Source organism: Pinus tabuliformis, chromosome J (assembly GCF_031772625.1).
Source record: "Pinus tabuliformis cultivar Carrire ecotype Pingquan chromosome J, CPIR1, whole genome shotgun sequence".
NCBI classification, from domain to species: Eukaryota; Viridiplantae; Streptophyta; class Pinopsida; order Pinales; family Pinaceae; genus Pinus; species Pinus tabuliformis.
The window spans coordinates 232,111,046-232,118,062 of NC_142295.1; positions in this window are offsets into that span (position 1 = coordinate 232,111,046).

The following is a 7,017-nucleotide window of genomic DNA, read 5'->3' on the forward strand; positions in this document are numbered from 1 at the left end:
AGCAAGATGCTCCACTACCTAACATTGGAATGTACAGGTTATCAGCTCTAGAGAATGCAAAGATAAAGAAGTAGGTACAGGAGCTACTTGATCAAGGGTTTATTCGACCAAGCACATCATCGTGCGGATCACCTATTGTGTTAGTGCGAAAGAAATATGGTTCGTGGAGAATGTGTATTGATTTTAGAGCATTAAATAAAATCACAATAAAGAATCGTTATCCTCTTCCTCGTATTGATGATTTGTTAGATCAGTTAAAATATGCAGTTTAATTCTCTAAATTGGACTTGCGAAGCGGCTACCATCTGATCAGAGTTGCAGAACAGGATGTATAGAAGATTTCTTTCAAAACGAAGCAAGGACTCTATGAATGGATGGTTGTGCCTTTTGGCTTAACAATGCTCCAACTACATTCATGCGAGTCATGAATGATGTATTTAGACCATTCATTGATGATTTTGTAATAGTCTATTTAGATGATATTCCTGTTTTCAGTAGAACATGGGATGAACATGTAAATCATGTAAAGTAGAGTTTAGATGTTTTGAAAAGAGAAAATCTCTATGTAAAACTGTCAAAATGTGAATTTGACAGAACATCTTTGAATTATTTGGGCTATATTATAGGGGGTGGTGAATTGAAGATAGATCCCTCTAAGGTCAAAGTCACTGTAAATTGGCCTAAGCCCAATACTGCTACATAAATTAGAAGTTTCTTAGGGGAAGCACAATATTGGTGAAAGCTTATTGCTAACTTTTCTTTGATTGAGCTCCTTTACATGCTTTGACAAGTGTGAAACAGGTGTTTCAGTGGGGAGGCAAATAGCAGACAACCTTCGACACATTGAAAGAAAGGATCAGTACAACGCTAGTACTAGCACTGCCAGATCTTCAACATCCATTTGAGATCCAGACAGATGCAAGTGAATATGCCATGGGGGAAATGTTGATGCAGCACAAAAAACCTATATGCTTTCATTTTGAGACATTCACATCAGCAATAGTTAACTACCCTACATATGATAAAGAATTGTATGCATTAGTTCAAAGTGTTAAAAAGTGGAAACATTACATAATGGGTAAAGAAACAATCATACACACAAATCATCAACCACTACAATACTTACACTCACAAAGTAAATTGCAACAATCACGAAATTACAGGTGGATGGGTTTTCTACACCAATTTCATCTTATTATCAGATATAAGAAGGGCATACATAATAAGGTTGTAGACATGTTATCAAGACCAATTATAAATGCATCCACAATACTTAAGCATAATTCGGTAATTCATGAAAGTTACATTGAACAATATGCTCAAGACACAGATTTTAAGGATGTATATGCAACTTTAAGTCATGGCAAGCAGGTAGAAGAAATGGATTATTTCATAAAGGACAAACTCTTATATCATTTTGGAAAGTTATGCATTCCACAAACTGAAAGAGTTAATATAATTCGAGAAGCACATACTTCTCTCATATCAGGTCATTTTGGTGTAAGTAAAACAGTTGCACAATTACAAAGATTCTGCTATTGGCCACAAATGAATGAGACAATTTCTAGATATATTAAAGGATGTACTATGTGTGCTACAAGCAAGCTAAGTAATAGAAAATTAGGCTTGTATACTCCACTTCCAATTCCTTCTCGTCCTTGGGAAAGTGTTTTCATGGATTTTGTTGGGGGATGCCAAAGTATAGAAAGAGTCATGATTATTTGTATGTAGTTGTGGATAGGTTCAGTAAGATGTGTATTTTGACACCATGTAATAAATAGGTCACAGCTGAACAAACTGCAAAGTTGTTCTTTCAAAATGTATGGGTTCATTTTGGGTTACCCACTTCTATTGTATCCGATCGAGATTCTCGATTTGTCGGGAAATTTTGGTCAAGTCTATGGGAGTTAATGGACACAAAGTTAAAGAAGAGCACGACATTTCATCCGCAAACAGATGGTCAGATAGAAGTGGTCAACAAGACAGTGATACAGTTGCTTCAAGGATATTGCAGCAAGCATCCCAAACTTTGGGATGAGCATTTGTGTTATGTGCAACATGCTTACAACCATGCAAAACATTATTCTACTCAGAGATCTCCTTTTGAGACTTGTTTTGGTTTTGTACCAAAGTCTCCCTTGGATTTTGTCTTTGGTAAAGACATAGCAGTTGATGGACACAATGATGTGGACAAAGCAACCAAGTTCATTGAACAAATCTAGGAAATTCACCAGGTAGTACAGGAACAACTAGAAAGAAGCCAAGCAAAGTATAAGGCAGAACATGACAAGCATCGAGTTGAGCATAGTTTTCAAGTCTGGTTGTACATCATCAAAGAAAGACTGCAAGGGGAAGATAAAAATTTGAAACCAATTAGATATGGTCCTTTCAAAATACTTGACAAAATTGGTGAAAATGCTTTCTGCCTAGATCTACCAGCTTATATGCAAATCTATTCCATCGTAAATGTTGAAAACTTGCGATTGTATGAGCCTTCATTGATTGAAGATCCCAAAGAGCAAGGTCAGCGACCTTCCATTGAAGATATTTTGCCTGAGTATCTCAATGAGCTACAGGAGGACACAGTTCTTGACAGGAGGGTAAGGACTTTGCGACGGGGAAATGTTGAGTATCTTCGAGTTGGACTCAAAGGTACAAATTTGAATAAAGCATGATGGATAGAGATTTGAAAAGTGAGGGAACTTTATCCTCACTTACTCGACAGTTAAAACCAACTTTTGGTGGACCAAAAGCTTCCAGTGGGGAGGAGTGATCCAAAATGGATTCAGTTTTGCCTCTAGATCAAAGTCTTCAAATGCAAATGAAAGTGGTATCAGAGCAGCGAAGCATAATCGTTGGATCAGTCAGATCAATGAACAAGAGTGAGGGAGATAGATGACTAGGATTAAGTCGCGCAAAATAAAGTTAAGAAATGAAGAGATCAGATTAAGCCACGTGTTAGCAGAACAGAGGAGTAGTATTCGTAAGCGGTAAGCAGTATCTTATGTGCTTATAAAATGGTAAACGATATTCCTCAATTTCACATGATTAACCTTAGCGGGCGACACGTAGCATGAGAAAACCACTTTTCTCATGCGCTCTCGATCTGATATCGGTCGTGCAAGAATTCACGCGAGATTGCGTGATAGCCATTGGATCATGCGGGATTGATCGATGGTGGAGATCGGCCAAGATAGTTGGCGAACGGGTGACGCGATAGCCATTGGATCGGACGAGACTTGGTAATGGATATGATAAACTTGTATTTATTTTGGTGTCGGGATCTTTGAAGGAAAAAGGCCGGACGGTCGGGGTCAACCCCTTATCACATTATCCCACATTCACTACAGACTGCAATTACATACGGTATATCAATACCATATCACCGAAACAGAACCAACATGCCAAAGGGTGGGACTTGGTTAACCAAGCCACCAATTTTTTTAATAAACCATTGCAGGTGTCGAACCCGCCCTACCACTAGCACGTAATCCGAGGTGGTTTTATGTAGGCCGAGGCAGTTTTTTCCAAACAGAGGGTGGTTTTGCAGGGACAGAGGTGGTTTTGGACCATTCCAGGGGGTCTAGAGGTCACAGTGGCCAAATATGGTCGAGTTTATACTCGTTTGACTCGAAATCTCGAGCTGAACGTAGTGGTGATGTCCATTTTCTTATTTGAGACTTTGTTTTTGAGCTCATACCTGTAACAACAATTTGAAGACAAAATAAAGAGGTCATCACTGGAAGCGGAAGGACCAGGAGACTTAGCCAGAAAGTTTGGTGAATTCCTTTATTAAATTTGGATGTGTTGATGTGTTTTCAAGTTGTTTATGTGTTTATGTTATTTGCAATATTTTCGATCTGTTGCACTAAGTGACATAAGCAAATTCACACATAGTTTATAATACCATTTTCATTAACGGATCAATGCTATACCCATGGTTTTGTCATGCGAGGAACAATGTGTAGTCTCTTTAATGACTATAGAAGCTGAATATCATGGAGTTGTTAATGCAGTAACATAGTTAGTTTGGATTCATCAATTATTAGGAGATCTTAGGTTCTATATTAAGACCTCAAATGTTTTTTTATTGTGATAATCATAGTGCAATTCAGGTTGCTGACAATCCCCTTGCCTACAATAAGATGAAGCATGTCAAAATTTATGCACAATACTTGAGAAAGTTGGTTCAAGAGAATGTATCACCCTTTTATATTGTAGGATAAATGATCATATTGTTGATATATTTGTGAATCCATTGGCCAAATCTAAGTTTTCTAAACTACATGGTATGCTTCGGCTTCAGGAAGCTATAATTGTGGAGGGGGGTGGTTGTCTTAGAGACATAAGTTCACCTCTTGAAATTCCAAAATGTTGTATTGATGGGGGGGGGGTGTTGTGTTGGAACCTAAGATATTATTGGTTCATCAAACCTCTATATCTTCTACACACAGTTAATCAAAGGATCAACCAACAAAGGATAGATTAACAAGATATAGTCAGTCGAAGGATCAACTACAACATAGTGGATGACTAACAGAGCATTCGATCGATTGAATGTAAGGTCAAATCAGGTAGTCAACTAGCTAATGGAGGATAAGTCAAATAAAACAATCAATTAGCCCATGGAATAGAATGGAGTTCATGAAAATGGTTTCTATTGTCAATGCTTTATTATGGACTAGATCCTCCTAATCCAAGGGAATTGGTTAGATTAAAAAACTATAAATAAAGGACCTTATGGGTCGAATACATATAAATTGAATGGATCATATCAGTGAGGTGGTGATGTATTATCTCATTATCATGCATTGTGGTGTTCTTATCATAATGCATGCCTTAAGTGCTATAACAATGTCTTTAGACACCATCCATCATATTGGAACACGATTACTCTTTTGTTTATTTCTTTTAGATTATGTTATTTGTTCTTTGTTCATGTTCATTCCCCAACAACGAACATTAATGATGGTGTTCCTTTAAGGGGGAGTGAATTGTAACAACTCTATATTGGCCGTTAGATTAATTTGTAATTATTTATGCTGATGGCATTGTATTTCCTATGTTGGCATGGATGTGTCACTATTGTGACAAAAAAACTAGATGAACCCAACTGACACAACTGATTGGGAATATAGGAGCATTGATACGGGATATGCTGCCATGAGTGTGAAAGTGATGAGGGTATTGCAAAGAATTATCTTGCCAAAGCCTTGCCATGAAATTTGAATTTAAATATGAGCCATTTTCCCCCTTCCCAAGAACTAATGTATTGTGAATAACTGGGTAGTTGGAATGGTCAACCTCATAAATATGGACGTTGGGGTGGCAGCTATAATAGTTCTGTTGATGGTGCTGGACCCGCCAACATGTCAGGGGATCTCCCCGGTAAGAAGTCCCAACTAGACCTCAGACCATTTGGTGTAGGAGTCCCAACAATGGGTCGTACAGTATCGCCTTGACCATGATGGTGCACAGAGGCAAGTACGATGTCCCTGTTGGTAGCAAGGGTGTGACATATGCAGTAAGTCAAGGAAGGTGCATGAGCAGTTCTATCATGTGAGGGGTGAGGTGAGTGTGCCCCTTGGAAACCTGTGAAAGCATAGAGTTAAGAAGGGAACACATGAGAAAAGATGCTTAAAAAACTAGAAAGCAAGTAAGCTAGCAATCCAAAGTGATGGTTAATCCAACAACACATTTAAGTAAGATTCATACATACATATACAAAAAATAGCTACACATGCATGCGTAAGCAAACAAACACATATATCATTTAGAGTAAATAATATAGCTAAAATATAATATGACATATGCATGAAACGTGATGGCTCTATTATATTAAGAAGTGAAAGTTCCAGTCATACAATACAACCATGACCAACCACTAGTTTCGACAATGGAACGTTACAGTCACTACTGCCTTCTCCTCCAAAGAGATATACTAGCTTTGCACAGTGGAGAAGCCAAGGCTCATTACAATACACTCCAAGCTTTCTTTAAGATACTCCTATCTGAAGCTTGGCTGACCAAAAGCCTCTACAATGAGTTATGAGAGACTATTTATAGCAAAGGGCGGGGTGACCCTTGACATTCCCCCTTGTGACCGTTCATCTTCCCTCATGACTCTTCAACTACTCTATGAATGTTACATTCAACTATCGACACTTGAACTTCCACTTGACAAGACGTTACATACAATCTGCACATGTACCCATGTGAGACAAAATGGCTTGAGCAAGCCATGCAAGACATCACTGACACTCAGACCGTTGTGGTGAGACCAACTCTTCGACATCCTTGTGATGGTCGACAGTGGAAAACTGATGCCAAGGTTGGTCATTCATGTTGGTGTATGTGCACTTAATGGTGACATCCTTCTGAAAGTGAACTGTTGCCTCTGTTGCATCTGGGTACACTGATATGGTTCCTTTGTCCAACTCGTCTGATAACATGCACATCATTGTCTTGAGTGCAGCTGGACCAACAACATAATGATCCATAGTGTCTGTGCTGATCTCCAAGTGTGTGCTGGTGACCATGCACATCATCCTGTCAAATACATGTTCAACTTTAGTCAGACTTGCTTCTTTTCTTCGTCTCGGTGAGTGTGCCAATGGGTGGGATCGCATGTGTGCACATAATGACATCCATGCTCCTCAATACCCTTCCATTCAGTCAACAACACTGCTCACCCTGTCTGCTCCATGTCCACTGCTGGATGGGTCCATAACTTGTATGGGTGCAGTTTCATTAGTCTCTGCATGTTGCACCTCCTGCTATACTTGTTCTCACTGCAACTCCTTTTCTTGTTTGTGCAGCTTCGGTTTTCCCTTGAGTTTCCGCTTCAGCACCTGCAACTCCTTCTCTGTTCCTTTCTCTGCCTTTGTGCGAACCTCTTGTCATGCCGTCACTTCATAGCTTCAATCACCAAAGCTGCTTTCGTCATGAGTGGATTTGCTTTGAACTCACAACTTTGCTTCGCCTCTGTGTTATCAACCACTTTTCGCTTGCATTCGT